The sequence below is a fragment of the Amblyomma americanum genome, chromosome 1 (assembly GCF_052857255.1).
Source record: "Amblyomma americanum isolate KBUSLIRL-KWMA chromosome 1, ASM5285725v1, whole genome shotgun sequence".
NCBI lineage: Eukaryota > Metazoa > Arthropoda > Arachnida > Ixodida > Ixodidae > Amblyomma > Amblyomma americanum.
In genome coordinates this window covers 451,455,027-451,474,407 of record NC_135497.1, presented here as the reverse complement: position 1 = coordinate 451,474,407, position 19,381 = coordinate 451,455,027, and positions in this window count along the sequence as shown.

Sequence of the window (19,381 nt, the reverse complement as noted above, 5' to 3'; positions counted from 1 at the left end):
CGCAATGCGTCTGTGCCCAGGTGGAATACGGCTTATCAGGGTCATATAGCTCTGCTGGTGGCCTTACGGAGCGTCTGTGCATACGACCGTACGCAGTGCCGGAAGATGCGTAGCAGTCCTATAGACTCTTCATCAAGGCGGTGCTGATGCCCGTGCGTCGCTTCGCTGGAGATTGAGTGCTGCCTGTTGCTGGCCGCGCGTTTTTCTTGCTATCTAGACGCTCAGTCCCGCAAATGTTAGTCCAAAGCATTGTCGACACACGGAGCAGCACCGACTCATTGTTCAGGAAAAGTGATTTCGCCAGTAATTAATTACTTTTGCCTGAAGTTACTGCTCCAAAGTAATTCATTACATTACTAAATTACCTGCCCGGAAACGTAATGAATTACATTACCAATTATCCAGAAAAAGTAATTTCAATACAGTAATATAATTAACAGCTGCCACGTCTGCATAGGAGTGCCAGCATGCCACCCATGTACGGCACTGGTAACTGCGGTCCCTACTACAGGCGGCACAGCAAAGTCGCATCGCGAGGGGAAAGGTTATGTTAAAGACGTAGTTGCGCTGGTGCCCAAGGATGGTGGTACAATCAAAACCATGTCCCTGTTCGGGCTGAGCTCCAGTCAGCCATTGCTCGTTACGAATTCATCTCCGAGGTAGGCCAGTTTGGACGCGGAAGGATTCTGCTCCCATCGCCAGACATCGCCTTTATAAAAGATCTTTTTCACTGCCCTTCTTTTGCCTCACTTCGGGTAAGCACTTTAATTTCTTCCAGTCTCGCCTGCACGAAAGTACTTGTACGGGGCATTGATTCTTGCTCAACTCCAGCGCCGAGACTCTTGTTCTGTCCGCAGCAGGTGTCGTTGCTGTGCATTGCTGTACCAGGGGTGTAAACAACGTACGGGTGCCTACCGAGTCTTTAACTGCCATTTTTGCGAACACATCCTGCCAGTCAGGAATCAGGGCATGCGCTCGTAATCTTTCGTGCAAACCCATAATCGCTTAGGCCTCTGCAGTGTAATAACTGCTGGCGCTCCGACCATAGTCCTGGCGCTTGCAAGTCCAGATTGAGGTGTAGCAACTGTGGGGACACTCATTCAACGAACACCTGCACTGCACTGAACGCGACAACTGCTGTTTTTGCGGTGAGGCCCACGCTGAAAACTCCTCAAATTTCCCATCTCAGGAGAAAAAAACCCAGATCCTCGAGGTAATTGACGGGGAACGCTGTTCGCGCCTAGAGGCTTAGCAGAGGTTAACTAGAGCACACCATTACGCAGGTGTGATAGCTCGCTAAGAAGTCACTTTAGAATCAGCGCTCTCTCAGGCGATTGCGGCTGTTGTGAAAGCTTCCATGGCTAAGCTCGTTGAGCGGCTAGTAGCAAGCGCCGCAGAGTGCTTAATGGGACACTGAGAAAAATTGAATTTGGATTGTATCGATAGAATACCAGCTCCTGAACACAAAAACACCGCTCTTACTGAAAAAAAAACTCTTGTAAGGTATAGCAAGAACCAAAATACAGGTATCGCCGCCACAGGCCAATGTCGCAAGTACAAGCGTGAAGACGCCATAGGACAAGAGACGCCACCTTGGAGGAATTTTTCTTCCTACATGGGAGTCGATAATCTCTGAGGCTGACAAAAGAAGGTTGCGCGGTTCAATATTGAAGTAAGTTTTGTTTTAAAACAGATAGTGCACTTTTATCACACAAGGAAGACAGACAAAAGAAAACCTGAATGTTGGAAGCAAAGAAAGCTGATGCTTGGCGGCACCACAGGCGGCCAGGAGAGTTTCGATTTGTTATGGAGCTTCGCGTCTATGAGCTTTGCGTGCCCCGTGGTTTTGTTTTTGACGCGCCTCGATTTACAAGCGCCGAACAGCAGAGGAACTCTAAGTGCCGCTTCAAGTGCTAGTGAACCTTTGAAGAACCCTGTTAAGGCTGGTCAGATGATCGCCACGGTCGATGAAAAACTATGATGGCACGATGGTCGATGATCGCACAAGGCAGTTCGCAGTGTAAAGAGCACTTGTGTCTTCGCACGCTCGCCCGGCGAAACATTCCCGGCTGTGCCAGTCAACTTCAAACTACTTAACGGAAATCGTTTATTAGGGACGGGAGACAAGGTACAAAGCAGTTAAGAAAAATTGCTGATGGCCTAGGTCTGTTAGGCTAGGATATACGCAGCGAACGCGCGGAGACTTCTGCATCGGAAGAGTGCATTCACTAGATGCGCCTTTATTGATGGTTACACTTTGAGCCGTCGTGGCGGAGTGGTACCGTCTCCGCCTCAAACGCCAAAGGCCCCGGTTCATTTACGATCTTCAGCACCGCTTTTTTTTTTCAGAGAGTGGGCAGGGGGTTTCAGTGGCTCCCGTAGATTCCGTCACCGAATACTTTGGTTAGCGGTTAAGCGCAGGCTCTGTTAAGGCGCGTTTATGCTCCGTCGTAACGCGCGCGCGCTGCACGCCGACGTCACGTCGGCCAAAGCGACACCCTCTATACTCCAACTGCGCTTGACCGCCGACGCGTTCGCCGGCTTCGGCGTACTCTGACCGCACTGGCGGAGACTTGGAGCATGTCTCTATTTCGCGCCGAGTGCGCCAGCCGCCACCGGCCCGGCCAGACCGGTTCGGCTGCGCGGCGAGGTGCGCGTTGTGACGTAATTCAATAGCTTCGGCAGTTGGGCAGAGCTGTTCTTTTCGAGCTCTCGGCTAATTTAATCCATTCACAGTACACATCTGAAGGCGCATGCAAGTGGGCGAGAGAGGCCGATCCAGTGGACCCGTTGGATCTAGCGGAAGCTGTTGAAGCGTCGGGCGCCGGCTTTAGTTTCAAGCCGCCAACTTTAAACGCGACCGCCTTTGAGTACCCACCCGTTTTTTTTTTGTGGCAAAAAAAAATAACTCGGGCCTTCCGCGTCGTTCAAGGAATCACAATCCATTGGCCCCAAAGCCCCGGCCAGCCTCCGATGGGTGCCACGCGCTGACCTTGTCCTGGCCCCTCGCGACTCCCCGCACTGGGGTTATGATATTTAGTTTGCAATGGCTGCTCAATGAGGAAGGGGGAAACGCCCCGCCGGCGCCTAACCTAACCGTGCTCCATCAAAAGCATCGCACGTTCTGTGGGGCTGAGGTCGCTGAAATGCAGGCCGGAGTTTTTGCGAGAACTACGTCGTCGTGTTTCGGGAACGGGATACATCGTAACGCTGGCAAGACGCCGGTGCAAACGTAAACGAAGCGACGGCAGCGACCCCCGATATATGCATTCAACGTGCGGCGGCGGTAGCCTTCATTTCGGCAGCTGCTAGACCGCACCGCTAGCCACCAGAAATCACGGGGTCTGCGTTTACGTCATGTTTCACGTCACTCGGTCATATGACGTCATAAGAGTTCTCCGTGACGTCATAAGAGTTCTCGAGTTTGAATCAGAGCGGCGGGATAAACTTTTTCAACTTCGAATCCTAATTTCTTTGAAATAAATGCATCTTTCGCTCCCAGACAAGCGGCAACAAAGCCATGAAATGCCGAACTATCAGATTTTGCTAACAAAAGAAATTTCATAGAGTTCTCCGCAGTGTCTCTTTAACGTTCTGGCATCTCAGTTTACGCATTCCGTGCTGGCTGGTATGACCCCTCTGCCTTATTTCCGACAACGCTGTTCGCACAAGTAACGCTATTGAGTTATGACACTCATGTTAACCTATCTAAGCTTTCTCCAGTTGCATTGAGGTTGTCAGCTGCTGCTTCGGGCCCTGATGGCGTCACTTCAAAAATGCTCTAAATTCCTGACTCGGAGACTGGCTGACTAGTCTTCAGACTCCTTATTACGACTGGTAACTTATTCCATCAAGCACGCTTGTATACCCCTCCGAGTGAAAGCTCGCAAAGGTGACTCCATTCTAAAACATCAGGATGGAGGCTACCCTCCGGCTAATATAAGGCCTATTTCTTTAAGATCAAAAGTTGTAAAATTATTGAAAAAGGGTTTTTGCACATTCCTGTTTCGGACTTCGTTGGTCGCAGATCTATTCTTAGCCCCTGCCAAATCAGTTTCCAGCCAAGGTGTTCGACATGAGATGCGCACGCCAACCTAAAGGGTCGAGTTCTCCTCACTCGACGTCAATAGATGTGCGCTGTTTTTGGTTACGCTAGACATACCCAAAGCTTACGACAGTGTAGAACACTCCGTCCTATAGCACAGGTTACATTCTCTTCATTTTCCTGGTTATTTATGTGCGTGGATATGCATTCCTGCATTCCTCCATAACAGAGAATGTTATTGCGTCGAAAATAGTGTACATTACGGGAGGTACAAGCAAATTAGAGGCGTACCACAGGGGCTGTACTCTCTCCTCTGCTATTTAATATTCTACTGAGCTCAATTCCTATTCATCGCCAAGTTCGCAGTTACGTCTATGCGGACGATACTATGTTTTTGCGGCTGCGTCCGACATATACAATCTCTATGATCGCTTGCAATCCTATGCGAGTACTCTGGTTGCAATCCAATGCGGTACTCTGGTGAGTACTCTGGTGAGTACTCTGGTGAGCACTGGTTAAATATAGCTTACACCTCACCTTAAATTTTAAAAAGTGCGCTGTCCTCGTTTTTCCAATACAGGATCCTCTAGCTGGCTCTCTGAGATATGAACTTCAACCGATTCCTTAAGTTCAATCTCTAAAATATATGGAAGTCATTCATGACGACAATCTGACCTGGCGGCCTCACAGTGAACATGTCGCGGTGAAAGGGGCTCGTGCCGTGGGCACGTTGCGTAGGCTGTGTAGTAACCGGTCCAAAATGAGGAGTCGAGTGATGATCTTTAATGATTTCAATAGTGTATCTCCGATCGATCTTAGAATTCTGATCTGTGTTGCTTTCAGGCTGGCCGTATTACAAACTTCGTCATCCCGTCCTTCTGGAGCGGGAAGCGCTTCGGATATGCCTTGGGCTCCCCAAGTTTGTTGGTAACAATATGCTGCACCTTGAAGCCCGCATTCCCCCTCCTTGCCTGTACATCAGTTTCTAACTGAGCAGACATACCTCAGGATATACAAATCAAATCTGCACCGTTCACAGGCCATTTTCTGTAGCCAGCCGTCCTCCTTTTTTGGCGTTCACTAGCCTCACTTTCATACCCCGAAGGTTATGTTTGTGTACACCCTACTTCAACCCTTAAATGTGTAAACTTATAACATCCTTCTCGTGCTGAGCAGTGGATCTTCTATTCAAATTATCTTGGACATTTTCACCAAAAATGCAAAAATCTAACTGCCCCAGATTCTAAATGGATTATTAGACGGTCATTTAAGGACCCTTCTTACTAATCCGACATACTGGCTAGCGCAAAAAGACGACGTACACAGATGGTAGGTAGACAGGACACACGCCAGACTTGCAAATGAATTTTACTTCGGAAAGGAAGCTTCTATACGAAGATGCTTTCTTCCATCGTCGTTCTTAACTTGCGCCGCTGGTGCCGCCTTCGGTTGCAGTCGCGTCAGTGTGATAATGGGACATCTAAAAACGTCACGTGTTACAAAAAGGCTCGGACGAGACAAAACTCGTAAGGCTGGAATGCAGAAGTGAAGTTTATTAGTGTGAGCGCGACACAGAGCTTGCTCACGCATTAGTTTCCAGCCTTAATGTAAAGGACCTCAAGTATTTCCCTGCGTTCCCTTGTACTCATCTTCCCTATGGCAGCGTTCTCTTCACATTTTTAGAGGACAAGCTGGTTTGTGAGGGAATTTTTTGCAATGCTCGGCCAAGTGTCCATCTGTCGCAATGGCTCAAACCTTTAGCCGGTGCTCCTGCAGTCTTTCATTTAGGCAACGGCCAGTTTGTCCTAGGTATATAGCGTTCGCCGCAGGGCAGGGGAATGTTGTACACAGCTTCCTTCTGGCATTCCACAGGCTGGAAATGAATGCGTGAGCAAGCCCTCTGTCGCGCTCACTTATCAGGAAACAAATTTCCTAGAACAGTACGCAGCCCCCATCGCTTATGAGCTTCCGCTACTTTTGTTCCCAAGCTGTCAGCTGCCGTTTTTTTCCTCTCAGCCTTCGTTAAGTTTCTTTGGGGGGTTTTAAAATCCTCTGCCCTGGTGAACAATAATCTCGTCTGCCTTTTGGCCTGCACCTGTGTATTTGCGGCAGTAGTTTTGTCGTATCTATGTATGTCCTTCGCAATTTTGCCCTTTTCACAATCGGTTCTAACGTTCCGCGGGTTGGATAAGGTTTTAGTTGTTTTTACTGTTTTTTGGTTTTAGTGATCTTACGTGATATTGCCTGTTTTACCCTGGCCTGCCTATACACAGGTTCGTTTTTTAGCCTTTATCTTGCCTTTTGCAAGCTTGCTTCACCATCACCTTTGCTTTTTTCGTTTTTTATATATTTTTTCTTGGGTTTACATTGTATATCATTTTTTTGTAACAGGTGACGTTTTTCAGGTGTCCCATGATCACAGTTCGACGCGACTGCAACAAAAGGGGGCACCAGCGGCGCAAGTAAAGACGGAGGATGGAAGATAAAATACTTTATAAATATACTTCCTTTCTGAAGTAAAATTATCCTGCAAGTCCACCGCGTGTCCTGTCTGCGTATACCTTCTGTGTGCGTCTTCTTTGTGCGCTAGCCACTACGTCGGATTCTAGCAACCAACTAGCAAAATGAAGAGCCTCGATCTTCCTACTAACTTACGATAGCAACTGCGCCTCATAATGAAACGTAAAGGCAGGTGTGGGAATATTCTGTCTGCCTCTAGATTGGTCCTTTTCTCTGCGCGTTCCGGATTACACCCCAATGTTTCAAGAGTTTCTGGCATTAGTGCACATTGTACGAAAGCTAGTCATCTCTCATTCCGCAGTGGCAGTCATTATTGATTCTTTATGCTCGTCCCTCGCATCGCCCGTTGACTCTGCCACCTTAAGCATATTCTTATCGCTGCTCCCCCCCCCCCATTTCAGACTTTTACATTTTATATGGGTACCCGGTCACAGCAGTGCGAGGAAAAAATTCGAGATCAGTGCGGCAACCCGCATTGGAGTAATGCGAAAGCATTGACGTTTCCTTGGCCCTCGTCGCGTCTATTTGCTCCTCTTTGCTCTATTGCCCCTATTTGCCTGAGAATTTGTGCAGTTCGTCTAATTCCCACCGCGCTTCGTTTCAAACTTTCAAATTTGGCGCTGCGCGTTGGCTCCGCCTACACTTCCGGTCACGTGGTACTACATTTCGGCGTTTTGAAATTTGGCGCCACTTTTCCTCTGGCTACGGCCACTTTTCGCACATTTCTTGCTCTAATTAATTAAGTATTCATCCGATCGTCACCAAACTTTTTTGCGCCGCGTCCTCACATCATCTTCCTTCGATTGTAACCACATTTTAGACGTTTCTATTTCTAGTTCCCCACAATGGTTCCGGACACGTTTCGATGACATGAAACCGCCGACATAGCCGACATAGCTTTCTCTTTAAAAAGGTGCCGCGGTGACTCTGTGGTCACCTCGCAAAGGCGTCCCTAAGCGGCCCTGTGTTGCCTATCAGCCCGGCTACGGCGTATATCACATCAGCTATGTTTCGGGGACGTGCATTATTAAGCGCGGAAAACGGAGCATTATTAACATCAACAGAATCTCAGATTTTTCTGGAGCCTGAAATTTTGTCGAAAACGGCAGCTTGAAGTATCTCTGACGAGGCTGCGCTGCCATATACCAACATCCAAATTTCTATGTGCATAGGTCCGCTGTGCGCTTTCTCCCCGCTACTTATTTGGCAGTGCATCCGAATCTATGGATCATTTTTAGTTCTTTTGCCCCACCTCACCTCTTTCAGAAGAATGTTGTTGGAGGAGCCCTCGCAGCTGCTTAGCCTTAGTTTCAGCTGTCCGCGCCACATCACCTAGGTACAGCCACATATATTTGTTATGCCGTTCAGAATTTCTTGCTGGAGTCTCATCCACTGCCTTGACAAATTTTACAGTATTACATTTTATTATTAATTAATTATTTTACTATTATTATTTCCTTTCATTCCATGCCGCACATGAACTATGGTCCACTGGTGTCTCTCTTGCGCGTGCGTTATCATCTGCTTTCTTGTTTCTTTTTTTTTTTGGCCGCGTAAATGCGCAGTCCGCCAGTGTGGGTGTGTAACAATATGTCGGCAGATCTCCCCTCTGCAGGACTGTTTTTTTTTTTCCTAAGGTCAAAAGGCCCCCTATTGGTTTTCTATATAAGTATCAACTACTTGGTGCGAGCGATAGAACAATTTTAAAAGAAAGACTTTGCTACGCATCGGAAGAATGGACTACGCAATGGAAGAACGGAACAGATGCGACTTACTGCGCCACGCTGTTTTTCGGCAGAGGCGCCTTCGCAAATGCATCTTTGAGTTTAGTTAGCGCAACATCCGAAGAGACGAAAAGTGCGCGAGTAGTAGCACACATTTCCACCTCCGTACAGCCTTCAACACTTGCGTTCCACTCTGCGCGCAGTCTTCGAGCACGGCCGCTCGAAGAAATCGATCGAGTTATGTTTCATCTAACGATTTGTACGCTTCATGAACCGTATAGACACTAATGACGAAGCCAATCGATAAGGCGGACAGATTGGTGCCTTAACGATGGTACGCCTGGCAACTGCGCGCAGCTGCGACAAAGTAGGAAATCAACAGTGAGGAGGGAAAATAGCACTAAGCGACGCAGGCAAAAAAAAATTATCTCCACAGCGAGTGGTAACTGGGCTAAGTTCATTAAGGCACGCGCTGAGGTCTTTAGTGCTACCAAAGAGCGCACAAAAGAAGAGACGGGCAGAGCAAGAACACCACTTTGTCTTCCCCAAAAAATTCAAATTAAGGCGCACCAGCACACCGTCTGCTTAATGTTATCGTTGCACTAAAGATTCAAAAAGTAAAAAAAAACAATTAGGATCATGTACTTTCGACCCGCGTTTCAAGCCCAGCTTTCAGGGACATGGCCGTTTAGTTCGGCAAACTGCCACCACGGGCCGCTTCATCCTGAACTCCTTCTTTCTCTTTTCTTTTCCCCTTTCCTGCCTCGCATAGCCGCACGCAGGCAGACGGGAGGGCGCACAGCTGCGGGGTTGGGTTGGGCGGTTAACCATTGTTCGGATTCCACACTGTAGGAGGAGGAAGGAGCAAGTAGGGCTTTGTGGGTGAAAAAAAACTATCAATGCGGCGTGAAGCCTTCGCTGCGCCTGAGGAACGCATGTTCAGTAGCAGGTTATTGAGAAAGGCGCCCAGTTAGAAGAGAAAGAGGGGACGGAAAAGGCAAGATGGCTGAAGGGCTTGTTTAGGCCGTTCGATAGGGATGCTGTGTGGAGTGAAAACGCGTGGTTCTTTTTGACGAGTTTTAAGGTAGAGAAGAGATACATCCCAGCAGAAGCAGGACGCAGTGATACAGTGTGTCATGTCTCCCCGGCGCCGTATCTTTTCGCTGCATTACAACTTGCCCAAGTGCCACCTTAGTGAACTCCTGGATTTAGGCTCGGGATTAGAAGCCAAATTAATATGTATAAAAATAAAAAAATCAAGGACGCCGAATGCAGGGATGTCAGATGCTTGTAGAAGAATTTTTTGGGCGAACGCAATGGAAGCGTCCAAAAGGCCAATCTCAACAATCATTTGGGGAGTTAGTTGCAAGATGCCGTCTTGGTTGTGTAATTGCTGTCGCCTATCTTTGTGGCGGATCAGTGAACCAGCTCTTTTATCGGTGTAATGCCATGTACAGTATTCAGAAACACGTCGAATTCCTCATCAGCACGACTATAGTTCAGCGCTATATTTCGCGAAAAGAAACGGTTATAAATTTTCTTTCTTTCTTTTCCGAGGACGGTTACTGACTGCAATGCTCTCCCTGAGAGACTGATATCCGCTGTTGACTTTCTGAAGGCCTTTGATGATGTATTTTAGTTACTGTATAGAGATATTCTTCAGTTTTATTTGTCGTGCATGCTTTTATTACTGACTTATTGCCCTTGTATGTTATATCTTTGTGCCCTTCCTGCTTGCACCCAAGCAAGAAATCTGCAGTATTCAGTAAATAAGTAAATAAATAAATAAATGCAGGACTTCGTGTCCAGAACTTAGCGTATCCAACATCAACTGGTGAAACCACGAATAGCGGCGCACTCCAGGTTTTTTTTTTTTGTGACCGTAGTGAGACACTCTTGTGCAATCTGAGGAGACTGAACGTTCTCTTGGACACCGTCTCTCTCATCGTGTACCCTCAGCGTTCATGAACTGAGCGGTCAACAATGGCTTTGCGGGACAGTGGTAGAAACACATTGTTTAAATTAAGGGGCTCAGATGGAGCAATTGCCGACAGACCACAGTAAGGGTAATCCCGCATGTACATTGAAACCACCACCACTGCTCTCCCAACAAGCTGCACAGAGCATGAGTAGGATTGTTTCTTGGTTCTGTTGCGTAGTTATGAAACAAATCCATGTACCATTGTTTGTTAAATTATCCTAACCCGAAGAGTCGCCGCGGTGGCTAAGTGGTTATGGCTCTCGGCTGCTGGCCCGAAAGACGCGGGTTCGATCCCGGCCGCGGCGGTCGAATTTCGATGGAGGCGAAATTCTAGAGGCCCGTGTACTGTGCGATGTCAGTGCACGTTCAAGAACCCCAGGTGGTCGAAATTTCCGGAGTCCTTCACTACGGCGTCCCTCATAGCCTGAGTCGCTTTGGGACGTTAAAACCCAATAAACCAAACCAGACTAGCCCGAAGCAAAAGAAAAAACTAACCGTCCTCACCATGTTTTGTGTACTACAGCTCTTGTACATCGTAATCGGGCCGGACAGTTATTCAGAACACTGACTTCAGTGTTGCGACAATATTAGAAGCGCTGCAACGCCATGCGTCGGGTTCCTACTTTATATCCCTCTATGGTTGCCTGTCTCGGTCTCCCACTGCATGCAGTTTGTACATTTCCAGCATAGTTTCAGGGGGGAATCTGTGGATAAAATTGGGACATGCAGCAACGTAACCTCCCGAAAATGGACACAACGTTGCTATACAGAATACGCGGAGTGTAATACGCTTTTTACCTGCGCAAATGTAACATTTGCATCGCAGTCTCAGGCTGCAAACAATTATTACGTTAGAACCAGAAAAAAAAAACTTCAGGGGGCACTTTGTTGAACTAAAGTGCGGTGAGGCGAAAGCCTTTAGCGCGGTGTTGCTGCTTGTGTCACTGATGTGGGGTTAAGATGTTAATTAAGTTCACAATCGCTCGTGAATCTTAAAGGCTGGATACACTGGAGGGCATTTGGGAGGCATCCATCTGATTCGACGCCCTTCTGCAAACACTCTCCAGCGTCCTAGACAAGCGGAACTACATATGCGTTGGCAGGAAGTAGCGTAGTCCTTAGCACGCTTGGTTGCGGAACGGAAGGATGGTAGAACTATTCTCTGAGTATTTGCATGCTTGCATTCATACTATTATGCTCCTGCAAAAGTGATGAAACCGTTTGCTGTATTAGTTGCCGGCGCGACACCATAACAATAAAGACTTCGAACGGTGATTCCTTGTCAATGCACTGCTATGAGTGAGTGTTTGCGATCCGATTTTAGGATAGTGTCTCGCTTGTGAGAAGAATTCGTTCTTAACTCACTCTTGAAATCTTTTAACAAAAAATAACTAAACAGATAGCCTCACTAGAGAGAATACATGGGTAAGCATTTACCTTTCATCTCGTTATGAGAAGCTGAATTTGCGTTCTTGCTTGTATCATACTCTTTTCAAAATTTTTTGCGTGTATATTGAAATTTTTCTTTGTTTTGTGCCTTGTTATGAATGCTGCCAAGCTGCAGACGTGACGGACGTTCATTAATATCGTCTTGGCTGCAGCAAATCGCGCGTGCTTTTTTTCTAATGTGTACAGATTTTTCTTTTAAAAGCCGTAAAAGATGCATCGTCGTGGTCCGTGCAGGTGGATTGTGTGCCAAGGCGGACGTTATGTCCGTGATAAAGTTCATTTAAAAGACTATTAATGAACTATAAATTGAAGGCTGTAAACATCGAAAGTTAACCAAGTCTTCAAAATTCTTTAATAGATACAAAGTCCTTAAAAGGATCCAATTCCCAAAGTCACTCGCGAAATGCGCCGGTAGTAGCACATCTCCACTTTATGCCATGGGGATGAGTTTATCGCCGCAATAACTAAACAGCCATACTTAATCGTCGGGCCGACCAGCTGCCTTCTGTGCGCCGCGAGAGATTTGGGGAGGCAAAGCCGCTTGGATAGTGAGAATTACTCGCCCACATTCGGCAGTACTAGTATAGGACTGACGCGCCTGACAGAGTTCCTGACAGAGACGCACCAAAATAAAAAAAGAGGAAAACAGGGAGCACGGCAATAAAGTAGAAAAAAATGGCGAGTAATAAATGGCGTCGGCAACCAGCTGAAGGAACATGGGCTGGGAATGAGGGGGACACATAGGTATTTGGCTTTTCCCGTAGCCGCCTTTGTCGCTTCGACTCAGGCGGCTGGAATGCGCGTTTCGACATGGATTGGTAGCAGGTGCTCGTCTCGTGCAAAGCCAGTTTAGAAGAAAAACTTGACGATTCGGCTCATCGGGCCTTTCCCCTTTGACGTCACGCTGTTTACCCCAGGGATAGGTCTCTCCCCGCTGTAAAGAAAGTGACAATGCTTTGGTTTACACAACCGGTTTCGTCGGAAGGTAAAGCAAAATTCCAAAAAAAAAGGAATTCTTTCGCGATGTTTAGTTTCCGGGAGGCGTCTTGGGACAAAAGGGAAATCACGTGAGCCTTGCACGTGATCCCGAATCCTTGACGCTGTTTTTATGCTAGGTTGTTCGCTGGCGTACTATAAATACAGTACCATCGAGATGCTGAACACCATTCGTCCACACTCAGCAACTGCAGCCTCACCTTTCTGCCAGAAGCAACTGATGTACCACTCCGTCGAGAGAGTCATCGCGAAAACGGTAAGTTTTTAACTTTTTTGTTTGAATATTGTAACATTAAAACCTTTTTTTATATTTGTAACGCACTGCTGGGTACATTTAGTCATTACCTGTGGTTTGATTTTGGTATGTGCAGCCATATACTTCATCAGAAAAATAAAGTGCATTTATTCCATCTGCAGCACTAAGTTTGAAACCTAAGTAATGGTCTTTCAGAGATTGTTAAAAAGGTACCCTGGAAAACTCGCTCCATTTAAAATAACGGCAACGCAAGAACAAAAAATAATTACGCATTGTATTAGATTATCTGCCTTAAGTGTGGATGATTCTCATCTATCACCGAACATACAGATTTGTTAAGGACAGTATGCATATGGTAGGGAATAAAACAACATTGAGGGTCACTTATATTTACTCCGCTCACGCATCATTTAGTCTAATAGTTGTGACTGTTTTCACCCGGTTTAGGAACGAGGTGCAAACTGCATTCCCATATTCAAATGCACTTGCTCCACTTTGCACCGGACTAGTCCCGAGCAAGACAACATCGTATCATTCACAGAAATGTACAAGTTCATGTACATATCGTTTTCTGTAATGTTGTTATAAAAATGTTTTTTGCGCTTCTGTTATGGGTCACAACATTTTCGCGTTGTATTGCGTGCCGGCAAATAGTTGTTCAATTTAGTATTTGATATTAGTAAGTCGCACCGACCTTAGTATACCGAATTTAGTATTATATCCCTGTTACACGGGCGCTTCGAATGCCTTCCAACCTAATGTCATTCGACTCGACTGCCGAACTTACGCTGCTACATGAAGTTTCTCAACGGCATTCGGTTCGGATGACATTCGAGTCGACGGAGCTCGGCGGAGACATTCCAGATTTTGGAATGCCGTCGAAACGCGAACGCAGCCCGAACCGACCAATAGGCGTTGCCGCCGCCATCGCTTCGTCCCGCCCACAGCCGCGCGAGTGCTTTCAGCTCTGTGGCTGCTCATTTTGATACCTGCTGCTCGGTTTTTCCTGCTCTTTGCTTAGCAAATAGCTCGTGTTCTGTCTACGTAAGTGCTTGAAGATAACATTGCACCAAAGAACATTTACCGCGTGAGCATGAAATTTCTCCAGCAGTGTGCCGATGAGGACGCCTGCGCGCATATACTATTGTTTACATCGTTGCATACGAACAGCTAGCGCTCGTTTGCATGACTTAAAACGCATTCTGCGCTTTAGTTCTATTAAATAATCTCATCTTTTTTGTACTGGTTGTACCCGTGGCTTGTTAAGGCAGTGCGACAATCTGTGGGAGGAAGCGCAGATACGATCGCTCGCCTGAGAAACACTTGACAGCTGGGCTACTGACATCGTGTACGATCGGCGCTTGTCGCTAATTGTCCCGACTTCGTCCGACGCGATCAGTAGTTTATTTCAAACTGCTTTATTCAGAAGTATGATTGGGGACCGTTCGCGGTAATTGAAAAGACATAACTTGTTATCCACGAAATAGCAACGGTCTTAAAGCAGTGCTCGGCGGTTTGGGTCACACCGGCGCTTCCCGTTCATCGTATGCGCTCCCTGCGATGTGAGCAATAGTTGATTTCAGGTCACTGTTGTCAAAACTACACTCGTCGACCATTTGCGTTCGCTCAAACTTGTGAATTCGCTCTTCACAACCGCCGAATTCGAAGACGTAACCCTGCGGACTCGCTAGGCCTAGTCGTCGCCGAAGGGAAGGGAGTCGCCGTCGATTAAAATTAATTTGGCAAGCGCTTATAGCTGGTGAGTGTTCGAGTGTGCACATGTGAAATATACCCGTTCCTTTCGCTTATTAACAATATGGATAAGGTAGAAGGGCGAATATATTCACACCGTCGCCACATCGGCGTGTTTTCGCTCAGCCGCCGGCCTGCTGAGGACATGAAGGCTGACAGACCGCCGGTCGGATTCGTCGGTGTCGTTGGCCTCAAAAACTTGTCCCACTACAGTCATATATGCTGCTGTTGACCGTGATAGTGTCGTTGTCGCACTAGTGTGACCACCGCCGCCGTCGTCATCGTACACTGAAAACGAGCTGAGGAAATTTGAAATGCGTTTGGAAAGTGTCGTGTAGCGCCGCGGAAGTCCGTCGAGTCCAAATGCCATTCCAAGTTGCGAATGTCATTCGACTCAGGTGTCATTCGAACGTGCCCGTGTAGCACAGGTATTAGCTTTTCTCGCGATTGCCAAGGACGATTTCTATTAGCGTTTGTCGTGATGACGCTCTGCCGCCTTCATATTAGCAGCAGCATTTTTTTGTTTCATAGAGATAACATGCCAATTTTCCTCGTAATAAGGTGCACGTGCGCTTGGGGATCTTATAAACCTAATATGTACCACAACAAATAAAATCCTGAGACTCAGTTCCAGTTTCCCTACTTTTGGTTTCACCCCCCCCCCCCCTCCCGCTATCTTCAGATAAATGAAATCGTTTCCTAAAGTATTGACAAAATGTCTCCATTTGTCTTTCATTTAGCGCAAAGGATACCTGATCCATTGGAAAGGGTACTCCAAATGGGATTGTACACTGGAGCCTAAGAGGAATCTCAACGAGGCCTGTCTGCGCGAGTTCACATCCCCAAGGAAACCATCGAATCGACGCCTCCAGTCTGCCTCTGAAGAGATCGTGTACGAAATTCAAAAAAAGCTGTCCAACTGCAGTCGATCAAGCGGTCTCCTGAAGGTGAAACTTGACCAGGACATTTATCGGTGGGCTTTTCACGGGAAAGGCCAACTATTAGAAAAAAATGGCTACTCTGTGAGGAACAAGACTTCTCCAGGCTCCAACTTCCGTCTGCATGGTCGATACGGGAAACGAAACTTGGGAACACGGTGGCGATTGAGTTTCCAATCAGAATTAAGGGTGGGGTAACACTTCAGAAGTCCTGCAAGAGGTTTCCTTGCGGATTTCCTCGTGAGACCTTGCAGGTTTTTATCGTGACAAAGATCATTGTTGGCGCATCGTAATACAATGATAACTGTTTATTACCATGGAGTTCTACTTTTGTTCTATTTGTTTTGTTTTCGCGTTATTTTGGCTTGTTTTGTACAACGTGTCACCTGTTTAGCTCACTGAATGTTACTGTCTCTATTCCACTGCTATGACTTCTTGTTCGTGAAATTTTCTAGTTTTTATTTAGTTTGTTATTTAGAGCTCCACGAAATGGCCACGCCAGATAACCATATAATCTTGTCTGCTACATTTGACAGTTGCAGTGTCACATTCACGCTGACCAATGAGACAGCTATAAAGACAAGACACGAGAAGCACCTTCTTCGAAAGACATACTTTGAACCTGTGCAATCATTTTTGCCCCCGAATGTAAGGCTTCCCATTATGGGTAAATATTTTGAAGACCGGTTTACGTCACCGTGCAATATTGCGGATAGGCGCTACAGGAATTTGACAGGCCGTGCGAAAGCGTCCTTCTTAAAAAATAAAAGGTTCATAAAGATTCACTTCGAGTCTAAATCTAGCCCACCTGAAACGAATACCGGATAATCCATAGAGAACATCATAATTTCAGCTCTGCAAAAAGAACTCGAAAGAATAGGAACAGTTTCAGAGAAAGCCATAAATGAGCTCAGAGACACCGTCTCTGCCTATAAGGCTAAGCTTCTTAACCTAGAGCAGGAGAATGAAAAGCAGCCCCGCCGCGGTGGCTCAGTGGTTAGGGCGCTCGACTACTGATCCGGAGTTCCCGGGTTCGAACCCGACCGCGGCGGCTGCGCTTTTATGGAGGAAAAACGCTAAGGCGCCCGTGTGCTGTGCGATGTCAGTGCACGTTAAAGATCCCCAGGTGGTCGAAATTATTCCGGAGCCCTCCACTACGGCACCTATTCTTCCTTTCTTCTTTCACTCCCTCCTTTATCCCTTCCCTTACGGCGCGGTTCAGGTGTCCAAAGATATATGAGACAGATACTGCGCCATTTCCTTTCCCCAGAAAACCAATTATTTATATTATTATGAAAAGCTGAAATCCGAAAAAACTACAATGCTACTGAACCAGAGAATAATGGTTGGCGAGGGGTGCAAAAAAACAGACCGAAGGAAGCTTAATGCCATCGCGCAAGCGCTTGACGCTGTACTTGAGAGCTACGGCTTAGATGTATGCCAGCTTCTCGTAACTGACTTAAAAGGCCTGCTGCATAAAGTAACATTCAAGGAAAATGGAGATTTTTATTTGTAATTGCGGTGTAAAAAGAGGTTTCTGCAGCAATGGTCAAGTTAACTATAATGCCCTTTCTTCTCCAAACAAACAAAGCTTGCGAGAAGTTGCAGCCCTCTTGGACGTACATTTTGTCAGTAACGTTTTCTGGGAGCACCTCTCCGCGAGCGTCCCTAATCTGCCTACCATTAGGCTAATAAATTCTTACAGAGAGCACCTAGATAGCAGGATAACTGTCTTCAAGACACCAGGTACCTCACCTGGCGCTCAGGTTTCATTTGAGGAAGACTAGGCGTTAGCTGCGCAAGAGCTAGCTAAAGATGTAGGCATAAGTGTGACAGAGATCTCCACCGAGGCACTCCTTGTAAAAATAGAGGGTGATGGCTGCGTTCTGAGTAGACGCACGACCTGGACAACATTATCATTCGTCATTATTTGCAAAACGCGGCAGATACAAAGCCATAACCTTCATCGCCTTCTCGGTGTGGCGGAGATCTCGGAGGGTTATTTTGAAATAAGAGAGGCTTTTCGGGATTTGATAAAAGAAATTAATGTTGTCGCACGAAGGGGTAGCATATCTGTAGGGGACCACGAGATTCCGATTCGCATCTGTCTAGGGTCAGATTTGAAATTTTTTCTTGTTGTTCAGGGTCTGCAGTCTACTGCATCACACTATCCTTGTCCATTTTGTCGAGCAAGCCCACAGACATGGTGCTTAGTTCTGACGAGTAAAAGGAGCTTTAATGAGCCTCCTTTGATCCGCACTCTTGAGAACATGAAAGCTGATTGCTGCGCAGAGGCGAACGGGATGAAAAACGTGCCATTGTTTAACTTCGACTCTGATTTAATATTTCCTGATGTATTTCACATGAAGTTAAGAATAGTTAACCGCCTTGTAGATGGATTGCTTTCAGAAGCAGAAGACAGAGATTACCGTGAAAAAGTCCGCAACCCACGTTGTATGACCATACACGTTCAGGACATCGTAGACGCCATAAATAATTGTGGGATTAAATTTCACGTCTGGGAAGCCAATGAAGGAAACAAGAGAAAAACATTCACGTCGGTATCGGGGGGCGATTGTGAGCGCCTGCTGAAGGCTTTGCCTGAAAAACTGGCCGGGAAATTGCACCCTCAAACAGAGGAAAAAATTTTGCTCCTTTGGAAGTTTATGCGGAAAATTTTGTACCACCTGGAAAATGATGTTGAAGGTCGCAGCATAGAAAGAGAAACCTCATAATTCTTTCACACGTTCTTAGAATTAGGAGCCCAAGGTTGCAAAGGCTATGGTGGCGATAGAGTTACGCCGTACATTCATATTCTCGCGCACCACGCTTCCGCAAAGCACGAAAGGTTCAAGTGCCTTGGTTGGTTTTCAAGCCAAGGGTTAGAGAGAAAAAAACGACGTGCTAAAGCATCTACACCATGGGAAGTCTAACAAGTGGAATGCAGCCGCTGACGCTCTCAAGCTTGCGTAAAGGCTTGAAGTGAGCGAGTATATGACTAAGCCGTGCATATAAAAAGCGGGACCAAGAGTATTGGTTTGAGGGACTTATTCAAGAGACACGGGCGAAGAGGCTACGCTGTGCAGAAGAAAAACTGAGCGAAGGAAACTGTCTACAAATATGTGGACGACATGAATGCAGGAGAATTGCGCACGGAGCTTCGGGCTATGGGAATGTCGACGAAAGTCAAATCAATAGAAAAACTTCGCAACCTTGTAAGGAAAGAAAGAGAAAAGCAATAATTGTAGCCATAGGAGGAGATAACAGTTATGTGGTGAGATGTGCCTGTTAGTTTTGCGTGTTTCCTCCTGTATTTATAGTGCTGTGTTGTACCTCTAGTTTATAAAGTGCATCACTGCTTGAAGATGAAGAGTACTGTTCCTGATTCCTTATGTCCCCCGCCCCTAAAAGAGTGTTCGGTGTGTACTAAAAATAGTGTATTTGTATTATGTGACTGTTTACCTGCCATATATGCCCTGAGCAATTTTTTGGTGTAATATAAATGTGATATGTGTGTTTTGTAAGTATTGCCGTAGTGACTTTTAAAATGATCTTTTGGCTTGTCTTTTGCGTAAGAAAATTCTTTTATGTAAACAAACCATGGATAACCGATTTATAACGCAATCAGTACAGCTAGAAAAAGTACATGTGGGGGGGGGGGGGGGGGGGGGGGTGCTTTGAAAGTGAACATGCACACACGCCTTTAAGTTCTGCGGGGCA